This window comes from Schistocerca piceifrons, chromosome 5 (assembly GCF_021461385.2).
Source record: "Schistocerca piceifrons isolate TAMUIC-IGC-003096 chromosome 5, iqSchPice1.1, whole genome shotgun sequence".
In the NCBI taxonomy this organism is placed as follows: Eukaryota; Metazoa; Arthropoda; class Insecta; order Orthoptera; family Acrididae; genus Schistocerca; species Schistocerca piceifrons.
In genome coordinates this window covers 6,203,849-6,227,946 of record NC_060142.1, presented here as the reverse complement: position 1 = coordinate 6,227,946, position 24,098 = coordinate 6,203,849, and positions in this window count along the sequence as shown.

The window sequence follows — 24,098 nt, the reverse complement described above, 5'->3', positions numbered from 1 at the left end:
CTCCTCCTAAATCGAGTCACGTTTCAATGGAAACGACAGGATTTAGTTTTGGGATACGAGTATCTCCTTTCCGATGCACTGTTCCCACTTTACTACATCCCTCGCTCCCTCACATAAATAATTAACACAGAAATTGCGTCGCTATGAAATACTATGTGCTCAATGACTTCTGCTCCTAAATCGAGTCACGTTTCTATGGAAACGACAGGATTTAGTTTTGGGATACGAGTAACTCCTTTCCGATGCACTATTCATTCTTTACATCAACGCTCGCTCCCTCACATTGACGAATTAACACAGAAATTGCGTCGCTATGAAATACTATGGGTTCTATGACTTCTCCTTCTAAATCGTGTAAGGTTTCTATGGAAACGAAGGGTTTGAGTTTTGGGACACGAGTATCTCCTTTCCGATGCACTGTTCCCACTTTACTACATCCCTCGCTCCCTCACATGAATAATTAACACAGAAATTGCGTCGCTATGAAATACTATGTGCTCAATGACTTCTCCTCTAAAATCGAGTCACGTTTCAATGGAAACGACAGGATTTAGTTTTAGGATACGAGTAACTCCTTTCCGATGCACTATTCTTTCTTTACCTCAACGCTCGCTCCCTCACATTGACGGATTAACACAGAAATTGCGTCGCTATGAAATGCTATGGGTTCTATGACTTCTCCTTCTAAATCGTGTAACGTTTCTATGGAGACGACAGGATTGAGTTTTGGGACACGAGTATCTCCTTTCCGATGCACTGTTCCCACTTTACTACATCCCTCGCTCCCTTACATGAATAATTAACACAGAAATTGCGTCGCTATGAAATACTATGTGCTCAATGACTTCCCCTCCTAAATTGAGTCACGTTTCAATGGAAACGACAGGATTTAGTTTTGGGATACGAGTATCTCCTTTCCGATGCACTGTTCCCTGTTTACTACATCCCTCGCTCCCTCACATGAGTAATTAACACAGAAATTGCGTCGCTATGAAATACTATGTGCTCAATGACTTCTCCTCCTAAATCGAGTCACGTTTCAATGGAAACGACAGGATTTAGTTTTGGGATACGAGTATCTCCTTTCCGATGCACTGTTCCCACTTTACTACATCCCTCGGTCCCTCACATGAATAATTAACACAGAAATTGCGTCGCTATGAAATACTATGTGCTCAATGACTTCTCCTCCTAAATCGAGTCACGTTTCAATGGAAACGACACGATTTAGTTTTGGGATACGAGTAACTCCTTTCCGATGCACTAATCATTCTTTACCTCAACGGTCGCTCCCTCACATTGACGAATTCACACAGAAATTGCGTCGCTATGAAATACTATGGGTTCTATGACTTCTCCTTCTAAATCGTGTAACGTTTCTATGGAAACGACAGGATTGAGTTTTGGGATACGAGTATCTCCTTTCCGATGCACTGTTCCCACTTTACTACATCCCTCGCTCCCTCACATGATTAATTAACACAGAAATTGCGTCGCTATGAAATACTATGTGCTCAATGACTTCTTCTTCTAAACCGAGTCACGTTTCGATGGAAACGACAGGATTTAGTTTTGGGATACGAGTATCTCCTTTCCGATGCACTGTTCCCACTTTACTACATCCCTCGCTCCCTCACATGAATAATTAACACAGAAATTGCGTCGCTATGAAATACTATGTGCTCAATGACTTCTTCTTCTAAACCGAGTCACGTTTCAATGGAAACGACAGGATTTAGTTTTGGGATACGAGTATCTCCTTTCCGATGCACTGTTCCCACTTTACTACATCCCTCGGTCCCTCACATGAATAATTAACACAGAAATTGCGTCGCTATGAAATACTATGTGCTCAATGACTTCTCCTCCTAAATCGAGTCACGTTTCAATGGAAACGACAGGATTTAGTTTTGGGATACGAGTAACTCCTTTCCAATGCACATTTTCCCACTTTACTGCGTCCCTGGCTCCCTCACATGATTAATTAACACAGAAATTGCGTCGCTATGAAATACTATGTGCTCAATGACTTCTTCTTCTAAACCGAGTCACGTTTCAATGGAAACGACAGGATTGAGTTTTGGGATAGGAGTATCTCCTTTCCGATGCACTGTTCCCACTTTACTACATCCCTCGCTCCCTCACATGAATAATTAACACAGAAATTGCGTCGCTATGAAATACTATGTGCTCAATGACTTCTTCTTCTAAACCGAGTCACGTTTCAATGGAAACGACAGGATTTAGTTATGGGATACGAGTATCTCCTTTCCGATGCACTGTTCCCACTTTACTACATCCCTCGGTCCCTCACATGAATAATTAACACAGAAATTGCGTCGCTATGAAATACTATGTGCTCAAAGACTTCTCCTCCTAAATCGAGTCACGTTTCAATGGAAACGACAGGATTTAGTTTTGGGATACGAGTAACTCCTTTCCAATGCACATTTTCCCACTTTACTACGTCCCTCGCTCCCTCACATGAATAATTAACACAGAAATTGCGTCGCTATGAAATACTATGTGCTCAATGACTTCTCCTCCTAAATCGGGTCATGCTTCAATGGAAACGACAGGATTTAGTTTTGGGACACGAGTATCTCCTTTCCGATGCACTGTTCCCACTTTACTACATCCCTCCCTCCCTCACATGAATAATTAACACAGAAAGTGCGTCGCTATGAAAAACTATGTGCTCAATGACTTCTCCTCCTAAATCGATTCACGTTTCAATGGAAACGAAAGGATTTAGTTTTGGGATACGAGTATCTCCTTTCCGATGCACTGTTCCCACTTTACTACATCCCTCGCTCCCTCACATGAATAATTAACACAGAAATTAAGTCGCTATAAAATACTATGTGCTCAATGACTTCTCCTCCTAAATCGAGTCACATTTCAATTGAAAAGACAGGATTTAGTTTTGGGATACGGGTATCTCCTGTCCGATGCACTGTTCCCACTTTACTACATCCCTCGCTCCCTCACATGAATAATTAACACAGAAATTTCGTCGCTATGAAACACTATGTGCTCAATGACTTCTCCTCCTAAATCGAGTCACGTTTCAATGGAAACGACAGGTTTAAGTTTGGGACACGAGTATCTCCTTTCCGATGCACTGTTCCCACTTTACTACATCCCTCGCTCCCTCACATGAATAATTAACACAGAAATTGCGTCGCTATGAAATACTATGTGCTCAATGACTTCTCCTCCTAAATCGAGTCTCGTTTCAATGGAAACGACAGGATTTAGTTTTGGGTTTTGAGTAACTCCTTTCTGATGCACTGTTCCCGCTTTACTACATCCCTCGCTCCCTCACATGAATAATTAACACGGAAATTGCGTCGCTATGAAAAACTATGTGCTCAATGACTTCTCCTCCTAAATCGAGTCACGTTTCAATGGAAACGACAGGATTTAGTTTTGGGATACGAGTATCTCCTTTCCGATGCACTGTTCCCACTTTACTACATCCCTCGCTCCCTCACATAAATAATTAACACAGAAATTGCGTCGCTATGAAATACTATGTGCTCAATGACTTCTGCTCCTAAATCGAGTCACGTTTCTATGGAAACGACAGGATTTAGTTTTGGGATACGAGTAACTCCTTTCCGATGCACTATTCATTCTTTACATCAACGCTCGCTCCCTCACATTGACGAATTAACACAGAAATTGCGTCGCTATGAAATACTATGGGTTCTATGACTTCTCCTTCTAAATCGTGTAAGGTTTCTATGGAAACGAAGGGTTTGAGTTTTGGGACACGAGTATCTCCTTTCCGATGCACTGTTCCCACTTTACTACATCCCTCGCTCCCTCACATGAATAATTAACACAGAAATTGCGTCGCTATGAAATACTATGTGCTCAATGACTTCTCCTCTAAAATCGAGTCACGTTTCAATGGAAACGACAGGATTTAGTTTTAGGATACGAGTAACTCCTTTCCGATGCACTATTCTTTCTTTACCTCAACGCTCGCTCCCTCACATTGACGGATTAACACAGAAATTGCGTCGCTATGAAATGCTATGGGTTCTATGACTTCTCCTTCTAAATCGTGTAACGTTTCTATGGAGACGACAGGATTGAGTTTTGGGACACGAGTATCTCCTTTCCGATGCACTGTTCCCACTTTACTACATCCCTCGCTCCCTTACATGAATAATTAACACAGAAATTGCGTCGCTATGAAATACTATGTGCTCAATGACTTCCCCTCCTAAATTGAGTCACGTTTCAATGGAAACGACAGGATTTAGTTTTGGGATACGAGTATCTCCTTTCCGATGCACTGTTCCCTGTTTACTACATCCCTCGCTCCCTCACATGAGTAATTAACACAGAAATTGCGTCGCTATGAAATACTATGTGCTCAATGACTTCTCCTCCTAAATCGAGTCACGTTTCAATGGAAACGACAGGATTTAGTTTTGGGATACGAGTATCTCCTTTCCGATGCACTGTTCCCACTTTACTACATCCCTCGGTCCCTCACATGAATAATTAACACAGAAATTGCGTCGCTATGAAATACTATGTGCTCAATGACTTCTCCTCCTAAATCGAGTCACGTTTCAATGGAAACGACAGGATTTAGTTTTGGGATACGAGTAACTCCTTTCCAATGCACATTTTCCCACTTTACTACGTCCCTCGCTCCCTCACATGAATAATTAACACAGAAATTGCGTCGCTATGAAATACTGTGTGCTCAATGACTTCTTCTTCTAAACCGAGTCACGTTTCAATGGAAACGACAGGATTGAGTTTTGGGATACGAGTATCTCCTTTCCGATGCACTGTTCCCACTTTACTACATCCCTCGCTCCCTCACATGAATAATTAACACAGAAATTGCGTCGCTATGAAATACTATGTGCTCAATGACTTCTTCTTCTAAACCGAGTCACGTTTCAATGGAAACGACAGGATTTAGTTATGGGATACGAGTATCTCCTTTCCGATGCACTGTTCCCACTTTACTACATCCCTCGGTCCCTCACATGAATAATTAACACAGAAATTGCGTCGCTATGAAATACTATGTGCTCAATGACTTCTCCTCCTAAATCGAGTCACGTTTCAATGGAAACGACAGGATTTAGTTTTGGGATACGAGTAACTCCTTTCCAATGCACATTTTCCCACTTTACTACGTCCCTCGCTCCCTCACATGAATAATTAACACAAAAATTGCGTCGCTATGAAATACTATGTGCTCAATGACTTCTCCTCCTAAATCGGGTCATGTTTCAATGGAAACGACAGGATTTAGTTTTGGGACACGAGTATCTCCTTTCCGATGCACTGTTCCCACTTTACTACATCCCTCCCTCCCTCACATGAATAATTAACACAGAAATTAAGTCGCTATAAAATACTATGTGCTCAATGACTCCTCCTCCTAAATCGAGTCACATTTCAATTGAAAAGACAGGATTTAGTTTTGGGATACGAGTATCTCCTGTCCGATGCACTGTTCCCACTTTACTACATCCCTCGCTCCCTCACATGAATAATTAACACAGAAATTTCGTCGCTATGAAACACTATGTGCTCAATGACTTCTCCTCCTAAATCGAGTCACGTTTCAATGGAAACGACAGGTTTAAGTTTGGGACACGAGTATCTCCTTTCCGATGCACTGTTCCCACTTTACTACATCCCTCGCTCCCTCACATGAATAATTAACACAGAAATTGCGTCGCTATGAAATACTATGTGCTCAATGACTTCTCCTCCTAAATCGAGTCTCGTTTAAATGGAAACGACAGGATTTAGTTTTGGGTTTTGAGTAACTCCTTTCTGATGCACTGTTCCCGCTCTACTACATCCCTCGCTCCCTCACATGAATAATTAACACGGAAATTGCGTCGCTATGAAAAACTATGTGCTCAATGACTTCTCCTCCTAAATCGAGTCACGTTTCAATGGAAACGACAGGATTTAGTTTTGGGATACGAGTATCTCCTTTCCGATGCACTGTTCCCACTTTACTACATCCCTCGCTCCCTCACATAAATAATTAACACAGAAATTGCGTCGCTATGAAATACTATGTGCTCAATGACTTCTGCTCCTAAATCGAGTCACGTTTCTATGGAAACGACAGGATTTAGTTTTGGGATACGAGTAACTCCTTTCCGATGCACTATTCATTCTTTACATCAACGCTCGCTCCCTCACATTGACGAATTAACACAGAAATTGCGTCGCTATGAAATACTATGGGTTCTATGACTTCTCCTTCTAAATCGAGTCACGTTTCAATGGAAACGACAGGATTTAGTTTTGGGATATGAGTAACTCCTTTCTGATGCACTAATCATTCTTTACCTCAACGCTCGCTCCCTCACATTAACGATTTAACACAGAAATTGCGTCGCTATGTAAAACTATGGGTTCTATGACTTCTCCCCTACATCGTGTAACGTTTCTATGGAAACGACAGGATTTAGTTTTGGGACACGAGTAACTCCTTTCCGATGCACTGTTCCCACTTTACTACATCCCTCGCTCCCTCACATGAATAATTAACACAGAAATTGCGTCGCTATGAAAAACTATGTGCTCAATGACTTCTCGTCCTAAATCGTGTCACGTTTCAATGGAATCGAAAGGATTTAGTTTTGGGATACGAGTATCTCCTTTCCGATGCACTGTTCCCACTTTACTACATCCCTCGCTCCCTCACATGAATAATTAACACAGAAATTGCGTCGCTATAAAATACTATGTGCTCAATGACTTCTCCTCCTAAATCGAGTCACATTTCAATTGAAAAGACAGGATTTAGTTTTGGGATACGAGTATCTCCTGTCCGATGCACTGTTCCCACTTTACTACATCCCTCGCTCCCTCACATGAATAATTAACACAGAAATTTCGTCGCTATGAAACACTATGTGCTCAATGACTTCTCCTCCTAAATCGAGTCACGTTTCAATGGAAACGACAGGTTTAAGTTTGGGACACGAGTACCTCCTTTCCGATGCACTGTTCCCACTTTACTACATCCCTCGCTCCCTCACATGAATAATTAACACAGAAATTGCGTCGCTATGAAATACTATGTGCTCAATGACTTCTCCTCCTAAATCGAGTCTCGTTTCAATGGAAACGACAGGATTTAGTTTTGGGTTACGAGTAACTCCTTTCCGATGCACTGTTCCCGCTTTACTACATCCCTCGCTCCCTCACATGAATAATTAACACAGAAATTGCGTCGCTATGAAAAACTATGTGCTCAATGACTTCTCCTCCTAAATCGAGTCATGTTTCAATGGAAACGACAGGATTTAGTTTTGGGATACGAGTATCTCCTTTCCGATGCACTGTTCCCACTTTACTACATCCCTCGCTCCCTCACATAAATAATTAACACAGAAATTGCGTCGCTATGAAATACTATGTGCTCAATGACTTCTGCTCCTAAATCGAGTCACGTTTCTATGGAAACGACAGGATTTAGTTTTGGGATACGAGTAACTCCTTTCCGATGCACTATTCATTCTTTACATCAACGCTCGCTCCCTCACATTGACGAATTAACACAGAAATTGCGTCGCTATGAAATACTATGGGTTCTATGACTTCTCCTTCTAAATCGTGTAACGTTTCTATGGAAACGAAGGGATTGAGTTTTGGGACACGAGTATCTCCTTTCCGATGCACTGGTCCCACTTTACTACATCCCTCGCTCCCTCACATGAATAATTAACACAGAAATTGCGTCGCTATGAAATACTATGTGCTCAATGACTTCTCCTCTAAAATCGAGTCACGTTTCAATGGAAACGACAGGATTTAGTTTTAGGATACGAGTAACTCCTTTCCGATGCACTATTCTTTCTTTACCTCAACGCTCGCTCCCTCACATTGACGGATTAACACAGAAATTGTGTCGCTATGAAATGCTATGGGTTCTATGACTTCTCCTTCTAAATCGTGTAACGTTTCTATGGAGACGACAGGATTGAGTTTTGGGACACGAGTATCTCCTTTCCGATGCACTGTTCCCACTTTACTACATCCCTCGCTCCCTTACATGAATAATTAACACAGAAATTGCGTCGCTATGAAATACTATGTGCTCAATGACTTCCCCTCCTAAATTGAGTCACGTTTCAATGGAAACGACAGGATTTAGTTTTGGGATACGAGTATCTCCTTTCCGATGCACTGTTCCCTGTTTACTACATCCCTCGCTCCCTCACATGAGTAATTAACACAGAAATTGCGTCGCTATGAAATACTATGTGCTCAATGACTTCTCCTCCTAAATCGAGTCACGTTTCAATGGAAACGACAGGATTTAGTTTTGGGATACGTGTAACTCCTTTCCGATGCACTATTCATTCTTTACCTCAACGCTCGCTCCCTCACATTGACGAATTAACACAGAAATTGCGTCGCTATGAAATACTATAGGTTCTATGACTTCTCCTTCTAAATCGTGTAACGTTTCTATGGAAACGACAGGATTGAGTTTTGGGACACGAGTATCTCCTTTCCGATGAACTGTTCCCACTTTACTACATCCCTCGCTCCCTCACATGAATAATTAGCACACAAATTGCGTCGCTATGAAATACTATGTGCTCAATGACTTCTTCTTCTAAATCGAGTCACGTTTCAATGGAAACGACAGGATTTAGTTTTGGGATACGAGTATCTCCTTTCCGATGCACTGTTCCCACTTTACTACATCTCTCGCTGCCTCACATGAATAATTAACACAGAAATTGCGTCGCTATGAAATACTATGTGCTCATTGACTTCTTCTCCTAAATCGACTCACGTTTCAATGGAAACGACAGGATTTAGTTTTGGGATACGAGTAACTCCTTTCCAATGCACATTTTCCCACTTTACTACGTCCCTCGCTCCCTCACATGAATAATTAACACAGAAATTGCGTCGCAATGAAATACTATGTGCTCAATGACTTCTCCTCCTTAATCGAGTCACGTTTCAATGGAAACGACAGGATTTAGTTTTGGGATACGAGTATCTCCTTTCCGATGCACTGTTCCCACTTTACTACATCCCTCGCTCCCTCACATGAATAATTAACACAGAAATTGCGTCGCAATTAAATACTATGTGCTCAATGACTTCTCCTCCTAAATCGAGTCACGTTTCAATCGAAACGACAGGATTTAGTTTTGGGATACGAGTATCTCCTGTCCGATGCACTGTTCCCACTTTACTACATCCCTCGCTCCCTCACATGAATAATTAACACAGAAATTGCGTCGCTATGAAACACTATGTGCTCAATGACTTCTCCTCCTAAATCGAGTCACGTTTCAATGGAAACGACATGATTTAGTTTTGGGTTACGAGTAACTCCTTTCCGATGCACTATTCATTCTTTACCTCAACGCTCGCTCCCTCACATTGACGAATTAACACAGAAATTGCGTCGCTATGAAATACTATGGGTTCCATGACTTCTCCTTCTAAATCGTGTAACGTTTCTATGGAAACGACAGGATTGAGTTTTGGGACACGAGTGTCTCCTTTCCGATGCACTGTTCTTACTATACTACATCCCTCGCTCCCTCACATGAATAATTAACACAGAAATTGCGTCGCTATGAAATACTATGGGTTCTATGACTTCTCCTTCTAAATCGTGTAACGTTTCTATGGAAACGACAGGATTGAGTTTTGGGACACGAGTGTCTCCTTTCCGATGCACTGTTCTTACTTTACTACATCCCTCGCTCCCTCACATGAATAATTAACACAGAAATTGCGTCGTATGGAATACTATGTGCTCAATGACTTCTCCTCCTAAATTGAGTCACGTTTCAATGGAAACGACAGGATTTAGTTTTGGGATACGAGTATCTCCTTTCCGATGCACTGTTCCCACTTTACTACATCCCTCGCTCCCTCACATGAATAATTAACACAGAAATTGCGTCGGTATGAAAAACTATGTGCTCAATGACTTCTCCTCCTAAATCGAGTCACATTTCAATGGAAACGACAGGATTTAGTTTTGGGATACGAGTATCTCCTTTCCGATGCACCGTTTCCACTTTACTACATCCCTCGCTCTCTCACATGAATAATTAACACAGAAATTGCGTCGCGATGAAAAACTATGTGCTCAATGACTTCTTCTCCTAAATCGGGTCACGTTTCAATGGAAACGACAGGATTTAGTTTTGGGATACGAGTATCTCCTTTCCGATGCACTGTTCCCACTTTACTACATCCCTCGCTCGCTCACATGAATTATTAACACAGAAATTGCGTCGGTATGAAAAACTATGTGCTCAATGACTTCTCCTCCTAAATCGAGTCACATTTCAATGGAAACGACAGGATTTAGTTTTGGGATACGAGTATCTCCTTTCCGATGCACCGTTTCCACTTTACTACATCCCTCGCTCTCTCACATGAATAATTAACACAGAAATTGCGTCGCGATGAAAAACTATGTGCTCAATGACTTCTTCTCCTAAATCGGGTCACGTTTCAATGGAAACGACAGGATTTAGTTTTGGGATACGAGTATCTCCTTTCCGATGCACTGTTCCCACTTTACTACATCCCTCGCTCCCTCACATGAATTATTAACACAGAAATTGCGTTGCTATGGAATACTATGTGCTCAATGACTTCTCCTTCTAAATCGTGTAACGTTTCTATGGAAACGACAGGATTGAGTTTTGGGACACGAGTATCTCCTTTCCGATGCACTGTTTCCACTTTACTACATCCCTCGCTCCCTCACATGAATAATTAACTCAGAAATTGCGTCGCTATGAAATAGTATGTGCTCAATGACTTCTCCTCCTAAATTGAGTCACGTTTCAATGGAAACGACAGGATTTAGTTTTGGGATACGAGTATCTCCTTTCTGATGCACTGTTCCCACTTTACTACATCCCTCGCTCCCTCACATGAATAATTAACACAGAAATTGCGTCGCTATGAAAAACTATGTGCTCAATGACTTCTCCCCCTAAATCGAGTCACGTTTCAATGGAATCGACAGGATTTAGTTTTGGGACAAGAGCATCTCCTTTCCGATGCACTGTTCCCACTTTACTACATCCCTCGCCCCCTCACATGAATAATTAACACAGAAATTGCGTCGCTACGAAATACTATGTGCTCAATGACTTCTCCTCCTAAATCGAGTCACGTTTCAATGGAAACGACAGGATTTAGTTTTGGGATACGAGTATCTCCTTTCCGATGCACTGTTCCCACTTTACTACATCCCTCGCTCCCTCACATGAATAATTAACACAGAAATTGCGTCGCTATGAAAAACTATGTGCTCAATGACTTCTCCTCCTAAATCTAGTCACGTTTCAATGGAAACGACAGGATTTAGTTTTGGGATACGAGTATCTGCTTTCCGATGCAATGTTCCCACTTTACTACATCCCTCGCTCCCTCACATGAATAATTAACACAGAAATTGCGTCGCTATGAAAAACTATGTGCTCAATGACTTCTCCTCCTAAATCGAGTAACGTTTCAATGGAAACGACAGGATTTAGTTTTGGGATACGAGTATCTCCTTTCCGATACACTGTTCCCACTTTACTACATCCCTCGCTCCCTCACATGAATTATTAACACAGAAATTGCGTCGCTATGGAATACTATGTGCTCAATGACTTCTCCTCCTATATCGAGTCACGTTTCAATGGAAACGGCAGGATTTAGTTTTGGGATACGTGTATCTCCTTTCCATGCACTGTTCCCACTTTACTACATCCCTCGCTCCCTCACATGAATTATTAACACAGAAATTGCGTCGCTACGAAAAACTATGTGCTCAACGACTTCACCTCCTAAATCGAGTCACGTTTCAATGGAAACGACAGGATTTAGTTTTGGGACACGAGTATCTCCTTTCCGATGCACTATTCATTCTTTACCTCAACGCTCGCTCCCTCACATTGACGAATTAACACAGTTATTGTGTCGCTATGAAATACTATTGGTTCTATGACTTCTCCTTCTAAATCGTGTAACGTTTTTATGGAAACGACAGGATTGAGTTTTGGGACACGAGTATCTCCTTTCCGATGCACTGTTCCCACTTTACTACATCCCTCGCCCCCTCACGTGAATAATTAACACAGAAATTGCGTCGCTATGAAATACTATGTGCTCAATGACTTCTCCTCCTAAATCGAGTCACGTTTCAATGGAAACGACAGGATTTAGTTTTGGGATACGAGTATCTCCTTTCCGATGCACTGTTCCCACTGTACTACATCCCTCGCTCCCTCACATGAATAATTAACACAGAAATTGCGTCGCTATGAAATACTATGTGCTCAATGACTTCTCCTCTAAAATCGAGTCACGTTTCAATGGAAACGACAGGATTTAGTTTTAGGATACGAGTAACTCCTTTCCGATGCACTATTCTTTCTTTACCTCAACGCTCGCTCCCTCACATTGACGGATTAACACAGAAATTGTGTCGCTATGAAATGCTATGGGTTCTATGACTTCTCCTTCTAAATCGTGTAACGTTTCTATGGAGACGACAGGATTGAGTTTTGGGACACGAGTATCTCCTTTCCGATGCACTGTTCCCACTTTACTACATCCCTCGCTCCCTTACATGAATAATTAACACAGAAATTGCGTCGCTATGAAATACTATGTGCTCAATGACTTCCCCTCCTAAATTGAGTCACGTTTCAATGGAAACGACAGGATTTAGTTTTGGGATACGAGTATCTCCTTTCCGATGCACTGTTCCCTGTTTACTACATCCCTCGCTCCCTCACATGAGTAATTAACACAGAAATTGCGTCGCTATGAAATACTATGTGCTCAATGACTTCTCCTCCTAAATCGAGTCACGTTTCAATGGAAACGACAGGATTTAGTTTTGGGATACGTGTAACTCCTTTCCGATGCACTATTCATTCTTTACCTCAACGCTCGCTCCCTCACATTGACGAATTAACACAGAAATTGCGTCGCTATGAAATACTATAGGTTCTATGACTTCTCCTTCTAAATCGTGTAACGTTTCTATGGAAACGACAGGATTGAGTTTTGGGACACGAGTATCTCCTTTCCGATGAACTGTTCCCACTTTACTACATCCCTCGCTCCCTCACATGAATAATTAGCACACAAATTGCGTCGCTATGAAATACTATGTGCTCAATGACTTCTTCTTCTAAATCGAGTCACGTTTCAATGGAAACGACAGGATTTAGTTTTGGGATACGAGTATCTCCTTTCCGATGCACTGTTCCCACTTTACTACATCTCTCGCTGCCTCACATGAATAATTAACACAGAAATTGCGTCGCTATGAAATACTATGTGCTCATTGACTTCTTCTCCTAAATCGACTCACGTTTCAATGGAAACGACAGGATTTAGTTTTGGGATACGAGTATCTCCTTTCCGATGCACTGTTCCCACTTTACTACATCCCTCGCTCCCTCACATAAATAATTAACACAGAAATTGCGTCGCTATGAAATACTATGTGCTCAATGACTTCTGCTCCTAAATCGAGTCACGTTTCTATGGAAACGACAGGATTTAGTTTTGGGATACGAGTAACTCCTTTCCGATGCACTATTCATTCTTTACATCAACGCTCGCTCCCTCACATTGACGAATTAACACAGAAATTGCGTCGCTATGAAATACTATGGGTTCTATGACTTCTCCTTCTAAATCGTGTAACGTTTCTATGGAAACGAAGGGATTGAGTTTTGGGACACGAGTATCTCCTTTCCGATGCACTGGTCCCACTTTACTACATCCCTCGCTCCCTCACATGAATAATTAACACAGAAATTGCGTCGCTATGAAATACTATGTGCTCAATGACTTCTCCTCTAAAATCGAGTCACGTTTCAATGGAAACGACAGGATTTAGTTTTAGGATACGAGTAACTCCTTTCCGATGCACTATTCTTTCTTTACCTCAACGCTCGCTCCCTCACATTGACGGATTAACACAGAAATTGTGTCGCTATGAAATGCTATGGGTTCTATGACTTCTCCTTCTAAATCGTGTAACGTTTCTATGGAGACGACAGGATTGAGTTTTGGGACACGAGTATCTCCTTTCCGATGCACTGTTCCCACTTTACTACATCCCTCGCTCCCTTACATGAATAATTAACACAGAAATTGCGTCGCTATGAAATACTATGTGCTCAATGACTTCCCCTCCTAAATTGAGTCACGTTTCAATGGAAACGACAGGATTTAGTTTTGGGATACGAGTATCTCCTTTCCGATGCACTGTTCCCTGTTTACTACATCCCTCGCTCCCTCACATGAGTAATTAACACAGAAATTGCGTCGCTATGAAATACTATGTGCTCAATGACTTCTCCTCCTAAATCGAGTCACGTTTCAATGGAAACGACAGGATTTAGTTTTGGGATACGTGTAACTCCTTTCCGATGCACTATTCATTCTTTACCTCAACGCTCGCTCCCTCACATTGACGAATTAACACAGAAATTGCGTCGCTATGAAATACTATAGGTTCTATGACCTCTCCTTCTAAATCGTGTAACGTTTCTATGGAAACGACAGGATTGAGTTTTGGGACACGAGTATCTCCTTTCCGATGAACTGTTCCCACTTTACTACATCCCTCGCTCCCTCACATGAATAATTAGCACACAAATTGCGTCGCTATGAAATACTATGTGCTCAATGACTTCTTCTTCTAAATCGAGTCACGTTTCAATGGAAACGACAGGATTTAGTTTTGGGATACGAGTATCTCCTTTCCGATGCACTGTTCCCACTTTACTACATCTCTCGCTGCCTCACATGAATAATTAACACAGAAATTGCGTCGCTATGAAATACTATGTGCTCATTGACTTCTTCTCCTAAATCGACTCACGTTTCAATGGAAACGACAGGATTTAGTTTTGGGATACGAGTAACTCCTTTCCAATGCACATTTTCCCACTTTACTACGTCCCTCGCTCCCTCACATGAATAATTAACACAGAAATTGCGTCGCAATGAAATACTATGTGCTCAATGACTTCTCCTCCTTAATCGAGTCACGTTTCAATGGAAACGACAGGATTTAGTTTTGGGATACGAGTATCTCCTTTCCGATGCACTGTTCCCACTTTACTACATCCCTCGCTCCCTCACATGAATAATTAACACAGAAATTGCGTCGCAATTAAATACTATGTGCTCAATGACTTCTCCTCCTAAATCGAGTCACGTTTCAATCGAAACGACAGGATTTAGTTTTGGGATACGAGTATCTCCTGTCCGATGCACTGTTCCCACTTTACTACATCCCTCGCTCCCTCACATGAATAATTAACACAGAAATTGCGTCGCTATGAAACACTATGTGCTCAATGACTTCTCCTCCTAAATCGAGTCACGTTTCAATGGAAACGACATGATTTAGTTTTGGGTTACGAGTAACTCCTTTCCGATGCACTATTCATTCTTTACCTCAACGCTCGCTCCCTCACATTGACGAATTAACACAGAAATTGCGTCGCTATGAAATACTATGGGTTCCATGACTTCTCCTTCTAAATCGTGTAACGTTTCTATGGAAACGACAGGATTGAGTTTTGGGACACGAGTGTCTCCTTTCCGATGCACTGTTCTTACTATACTACATCCCTCGCTCCCTCACATGAATAATTAACACAGAAATTGCGTCGCTATGAAATACTATGGGTTCTATGACTTCTCCTTCTAAATCGTGTAACGTTTCTATGGAAACGACAGGATTGAGTTTTGGGACACGAGTGTCTCCTTTCCGATGCACTGTTCTTACTTTACTACATCCCTCGCTCCCTCACATGAATAATTAACACAGAAATTGCGTCGTATGGAATACTATGTGCTCAATGACTTCTCCTCCTAAATTGAGTCACGTTTCAATGGAAACGACAGGATTTAGTTTTGGGATACGAGTATCTCCTTTCCGATGCACTGTTCCCACTTTACTACATCCCTCGCTCCCTCACATGAATAATTAACACAGAAATTGCGTCGGTATGAAAAACTATGTGCTCAATGACTTCTCCTCCTAAATCGAGTCACATTTCAATGGAAACGACAGGATTTAGTTTTGGGATACGAGTATCTCCTTTCCGATGCACCGTTTCCACTTTACTACATCCCTCGCTCTCTCACATGAATAATTAACACAGAAATTGCGTCGCGATGAAAAACTATGTGCTCAATGACTTCTTCTCCTAAATCGGGTCACGTTTCAATGGAAACGACAGGATTTAGTTTTGGGATACGAGTATCTCCTTTCCGATGCACTGTTCCCACTTTACTACATCCCTCGCTCGCTCACATGAATTATTAACACAGAAATTGCGTCGGTATGAAAAACTATGTGCTCAATGACTTCTCCTCCTAAATCGAGTCACATTTCAATGGAAACGACAGGATTTAGTTTTGGGATACGAGTATCTCCTTTCCGATGCACCGTTTCCACTTTACTACATCCCTCGCTCTCTCACATGAATAATTAACACAGAAATTGCGTCGCGATGAAAAACTATGTGCTCAATGACTTCTTCTCCTAAATCGGGTCACGTTTCAATGGAAACGACAGGATTTAGTTTTGGGATACGAGTATCTCCTTTCCGATGCACTGTTCCCACTTTACTACATCCCTCGCTCCCTCACATGAATTATTAACACAGAAATTGCGTTGCTATGGAATACTATGTGCTCAATGACTTCTCCTTCTAAATCGTGTAACGTTTCTATGGAAACGACAGGATTGAGTTTTGGGACACGAGTATCTCCTTTCCGATGCACTGTTTCCACTTTACTACATCCCTCGCTCCCTCACATGAATAATTAACTCAGAAATTGCGTCGCTATGAAATAGTATGTGCTCAATGACTTCTCCTCCTAAATTGAGTCACGTTTCAATGGAAACGACAGGATTTAGTTTTGGGATACGAGTATCTCCTTTCTGATGCACTGTTCCCACTTTACTACATCCCTCGCTCCCTCACATGAATAATTAACACAGAAATTGCGTCGCTATGAAAAACTATGTGCTCAATGACTTCTCCCCCTAAATCGAGTCACGTTTCAATGGAATCGACAGGATTTAGTTTTGGGACAAGAGCATCTCCTTTCCGATGCACTGTTCCCACTTTACTACATCCCTCGCCCCCTCACATGAATAATTAACACAGAAATTGCGTCGCTACGAAATACTATGTGCTCAATGACTTCTCCTCCTAAATCGAGTCACGTTTCAATGGAAACGACAGGATTTAGTTTTGGGATACGAGTATCTCCTTTCCGATGCACTGTTCCCACTTTACTACATCCCTCGCTCCCTCACATGAATAATTAACACAGAAATTGCGTCGCTATGAAAAACTATGTGCTCAATGACTTCTCCTCCTAAATCTAGTCACGTTTCAATGGAAACGACAGGATTTAGTTTTGGGATACGAGTATCTGCTTTCCGATGCAATGTTCCCACTTTACTACATCCCTCGCTCCCTCACATGAATAATTAACACAGAAATTGCGTCGCTATGAAAAACTATGTGCTCAATGACTTCTCCTCCTAAATCGAGTAACGTTTCAATGGAAACGACAGGATTTAGTTTTGGGATACGAGTATCTCCTTTCCGATACACTGTTCCCACTTTACTACATCCCTCGCTCCCTCACATGAATTATTAACACAGAAATTGCGTCGCTATGGAATACTATGTGCTCAATGACTTCTCCTCCTATATCGAGTCACGTTTCAATGGAAACGGCAGGATTTAGTTTTGGGATACGTGTATCTCCTTTCCATGCACTGTTCCCACTTTACTACATCCCTCGCTCCCTCACATGAATTATTAACACAGAAATTGCGTCGCTACGAAAAACTATGTGCTCAACGACTTCACCTCCTAAATCGAGTCACGTTTCAATGGAAACGACAGGATTTAGTTTTGGGACACGAGTATCTCCTTTCCGATGCACTATTCATTCTTTACCTCAACGCTCGCTCCCTCACATTGACGAATTAACACAGTTATTGTGTCGCTATGAAATACTATTGGTTCTATGACTTCTCCTTCTAAATCGTGTAACGTTTCTATGGAAACGACAGGATTGAGTTTTGGGACACGAGTATCTCCTTTCCGATGCACTGTTCCCACTTTACTACATCCCTCGCCCCCTCACGTGAATAATTAACACAGAAATTGCGTCGCTATGAAATACTATGTGCTCAATGACTTCTCCTCCTAAATCGAGTCACGTTTCAATGGAAACGACAGGATTTAGTTTTGGGATACGAGTATCTCCTTTCCGATGCACTGTTCCCACTGTACTACATCCCTCGCTCCCTCACATGAATAATTAACACAGAAATTGCGTCGCTATGAAATACTATGTGCTCAATGACTTCTCCTCTAAAATCGAGTCACGTTTCAATGGAAACGACAGGATTTAGTTTTAGGATACGAGTAACTGCTTTCCGATGCACTATTCTTTCTTTACCTCAACGCTCGCTCCCTCACATTGACGGATTAACACAGAAATTGTGTCGCTATGAAATGCTATGGGTTCTATGACTTCTCCTTCTAAATCGTGTAACGTTTCTATGGAGACGACAGGATTGAGTTTTGGGACACGAGTATCTCCTTTCCGATGCACTGTTCCCACTTTACTACATCCCTCGCTCCCTTACATGAATAATTAACACAGAAATTGCGTCGCTATGAAATACTATGTGCTCAATGACTTCCCCTCCTAAATTGAGTCACGTTTCAATGGAAACGACAGGATTTAGTTTTGGGATACGAGTATCTCCTTTCCGATGCACTGTTCCCTGTTTACTACATCCCTCGCTCCCTCACATGAGTAATTAACACAGAAATTGCGTCGCTATGAAATACTATGTGCTCAATGACTTCTCCTCCTAAATCGAGTCACGTTTCAATGGAAACGACAGGATTTAGTTTTGGGATACGTGTAACTCCTTTCCAATGCACTATTCATTCTTTACCTCAACGCTCGCTCCCTCACATTGACGAATTAACACAGAAATTGCGTCGCTATGAAATACTATAGGTTCTATGACTTCTCCTTCTAAATCGTGTAACGTTTCTATGGAAACGACAGGATTGAGTTTTGGGACACGAGTATCTCCTTTCCGATGAACTGTTCCCACTTTACTACATCCCTCGCTCCCTCACATGAATAATTAGCACACAAATTGCGTCGCTATGAAATACTATGTGCTCAATGACTTCTTCTTCTAAATCGAGTCACGTTTCAATGGAAACGACAGGATTTAGTTTTGGGATACGAGTATCTCCTTTCCGATGCACTGTTCCCACTTTACTACATCTCTCGCTGCCTCACATGAATAATTAACACAGAAATTGCGTCGCTATGAAATACTATGTGCTCATTGACTTCTTCTCCTAAATCGACTCACGTTTCAATGGAAACGACAGGATTTAGTTTTGGGATACGAGTAACTCCTTTCCAATGCACATTTTCCCACTTTACTACGTCCCTCGCTCCCTCACATGAATAATTAACACAGAAATTGCGTCGCAATGAAATACTATGTGCTCAATGACTTCTCCTCCTTAATCGAGTCACGTTTCAATGGAAACGACAGGATTTAGTTTTGGGATACGAGTATCTCCTTTCCGATGCACTGTTCCCACTTTACTACATCCCTCGCTCCCTCACATGAATAATTAACACAGAAATTGCGTCGCAATTAAATACTATGTGCTCAATGACTTCTCCTCCTAAATCGAGTCACGTTTCAATCGAAACGACAGGATTTAGTTTTGGGATACGAGTATCTCCTGTCCGATGCACTGTTCCCACTTTACTACATCCCTCGCTCCCTCACATGAATAATTAACACAGAAATTGCGTCGCTATGAAACACTATGTGCTCAATGACTTCTCCTCCTAAATCGAGTCACGTTTCAATGGAAACGACATGATTTAGTTTTGGGTTACGAGTAACTCCTTTCCGATGCACTATTCATTCTTTACCTCAACGCTCGCTCCCTCACATTGACGAATTAACACAGAAATTGCGTCGCTATGAAATACTATGGGTTCCATGACTTCTCCTTCTAAATCGTGTAACGTTTCTATGGAAACGACAGGATTGAGTTTTGGGACACGAGTGTCTCCTTTCCGATGCACTGTTCTTACTATACTACATCCCTCGCTCCCTCACATGAATAATTAACACAGAAATTGCGTCGCTATGAAATACTATGGGTTCTATGACTTCTCCTTCTAAATCGTGTAACGTTTCTATGGAAACGACAGGATTGAGTTTTGGGACACGAGTGTCTCCTTTCCGATGCACTGTTCTTACTTTACTACATCCCTCGCTCCCTCACATGAATAATTAACACAGAAATTGCGTCGTATGGAATACTATGTGCTCAATGACTTCTCCTCCTAAATTGAGTCACGTTTCAATGGAAACGACAGGATTTAGTTTTGGGATACGAGTATCTCCTTTCCGATGCACTGTTCCCACTTTACTACATCCCTCGCTCCCTCACATGAATAATTAACACAGAAATTGCGTCGGTATGAAAAACTATGTGCTCAATGACTTCTCCTCCTAAATCGAGTCACATTTCAATGGAAACGACAGGATTTAGTTTTGGGATACGAGTATCTCCTTTCCGATGCACCGTTTCCACTTTACTACATCCCTCGCTCTCTCACATGAATAATTAACACAGAAATTGCGTCGCGATGAAAAACTATGTGCTCAATGACTTCTTCTCCTAAATCGGGTCACGTTTCAATGGAAACGACAGGATTTAGTTTTGGGATACGAGTATCTCCTTTCCGATGCACTGTTCCCACTTTACTACATCCCTCGCTCGCTCACATGAATTATTAACACAGAAATTGCGTCGGTATGAAAAACTATGTGCTCAATGACTTCTCCTCCTAAATCGAGTCACATTTCAATGGAAACGACAGGATTTAGTTTTGGGATACGAGTATCTCCTTTCCGATGCACCGTTTCCACTTTACTACATCCCTCGCTCTCTCACATGAATAATTAACACAGAAATTGCGTCGCGATGAAAAACTATGTGCTCAATGACTTCTTCTCCTAAATCGGGTCACGTTTCAATGGAAACGACAGGATTTAGTTTTGGGATACGAGTATCTCCTTTCCGATGCACTGTTCCCACTTTACTACATCCCTCGCTCCCTCACATGAATTATTAACACAGAAATTGCGTTGCTATGGAATACTATGTGCTCAATGACTTCTCCTTCTAAATCGTGTAACGTTTCTATGGAAACGACAGGATTGAGTTTTGGGACACGAGTATCTCCTTTCCGATGCACTGTTTCCACTTTACTACATCCCTCGCTCCCTCACATGAATAATTAACTCAGAAATTGCGTCGCTATGAAATAGTATGTGCTCAATGACTTCTCCTCCTAAATTGAGTCACGTTTCAATGGAAACGACAGGATTTAGTTTTGGGATACGAGTATCTCCTTTCTGATGCACTGTTCCCACTTTACTACATCCCTCGCTCCCTCACATGAATAATTAACACAGAAATTGCGTCGCTATGAAAAACTATGTGCTCAATGACTTCTCCCCCTAAATCGAGTCACGTTTCAATGGAATCGACAGGATTTAGTTTTGGGACAAGAGCATCTCCTTTCCGATGCACTGTTCCCACTTTACTACATCCCTCGCCCCCTCACATGAATAATTAACACAGAAATTGCGTCGCTACGAAATACTATGTGCTCAATGACTTCTCCTCCTAAATCGAGTCACGTTTCAATGGAAACGACAGGATTTAGTTTTGGGATACGAGTATCTCCTTTCCGATGCACTGTTCCCACTTTACTACATCCCTCGCTCCCTCACATGAATAATTAACACAGAAATTGCGTCGCTATGAAAAACTATGTGCTCAATGACTTCTCCTCCTAAATCTAGTCACGTTTCAATGGAAACGACAGGATTTAGTTTTGGGATACGAGTATCTGCTTTCCGATGCAATGTTCCCACTTTACTACATCCCTCGCTCCCTCACATGAATAATTAACACAGAAATTGCGTCGCTATGAAAAACTATGTGCTCAATGACTTCTCCTCCTAAATCGAGTAACGTTTCAATGGAAACGACAGGATTTAGTTTTGGGATACGAGTATCTCCTTTCCGATACACTGTTCCCACTTTACTACATCCCTCGCTCCCTCACATGAATTATTAACACAGAAATTGCGTCGCTATGGAATACTATGTGCTCAATGACTTCTCCTCCTATATCGAGTCACGTTTCAATGGAAACGGCAGGATTTAGTTTTGGGATACGTGTATCTCCTTTCCATGCACTGTTCCCACTTTACTACATCCCTCGCTCCCTCACATGAATTATTAACACAGAAATTGCGTCGCTACGAAAAACTATGTGCTCAACGACTTCACCTCCTAAATCGAGTCACGTTTCAATGGAAACGACAGGATTTAGTTTTGGGACACGAGTATCTCCTTTCCGATGCACTATTCATTCTTTACCTCAACGCTCGCTCCCTCACATTGACGAATTAACACAGTTATTGTGTCGCTATGAAATACTATTGGTTCTATGACTTCTCCTTCTAAATCGTGTAACGTTTCTATGGAAACGACAGGATTGAGTTTTGGGACACGAGTATCTCCTTTCCGATGCACTGTTCCCACTTTACTACATCCCTCGCCCCCTCACGTGAATAATTAACACAGAAATTGCGTCGCTATGAAATACTATGTGCTCAATGACTTCTCCTCCTAAATCGAGTCACGTTTCAATGGAAACGACAGGATTTAGTTTTGGGATACGAGTATCTCCTTTCCGATGCACTGTTCCCACTGTACTACATCCCTCGCTCCCTCACATGAATAATTAACACAGAAATTGCGTCGCTATGAAATACTATGTGCTCAATGACTTCTCCTCCTAAATCGAGTCACGTTTCAATGGAAACGACAGGATTTAGTTTTGGCATACGAGTATCTCCTTTCCGATGCACTGTTCCCACTTTACTACATCCCTCGCGCCCTCACATGAATAATTAACACAGAAATTGCGTCGCCATGAAAAACTATGTGCTCAATGACTTCTCCTCCTAAATCGAGTCACGTTTCAATGGAAACGACAGGATTTAGTTTTGGGGTACGAGTATTTCCTTTCCGATGCACTGTTCCCACTTTACTACATCCCTCGCTCCCTCACATGAATAATTAACACAGAAATTGCGTCGCTATGAAAAACTATGTGCTCAATGACTTCTCCTTTTAAATCGAGTCACGTTTCAATGGAAACGACAGGATTTTGTTTTGGGATACGAGTAACTCCTTTCCAATGCACATTTTCCCACTTTACTACGTCCCTCGCTCCCTCACATGAATAATTAACACAGAAATTGCGTCGCTATGAAATCCTATGTGCTCAATGACTTCTCCTCCTAAATCGATTCATGTTTCAATGGAAACGACAGGATTTAGTTTTGGGACACGAGTATCTCCTTTCCGATGCACTGTTCCCACTTTACTACATCCCTCGCTCCCTCACATGAATAATTAACACAGAAATTGCGTCGCTATGAAACACTATGTGCTCAATGACTTCTCCTCCTAAATCGAGTCACGTTTCAATGGAAACGACAGGATTTAGTTTTGGGATACGAGTAACTCCAGTCCGATGCACTATTCACTCTGTACCTCAACGCTCGCTCCCTCACATTGACGAATTAACACAGAAATTGCGTCGCTATGAAATACTATGGGTTCTATGACTTCTCCTTCCAAATCGTGTAACGCTTCTATGGAAACGACAGGATTTAGTTTTGTGACACGAGTATCTCCTTTCCGATGCACTGTTCCCACTTTACTACATCCCTCGCTCCCTCACATGAATAATTAACACAGAAATTGCGTCGCTATGAAATACTATGTGCTCATTGACTTCTTCTCCTAAATCGACTCACGTTTCACTGGAAACGACAGGATTTAGTTTTGGGATACGAGTAACTCCTTTCCAATGCA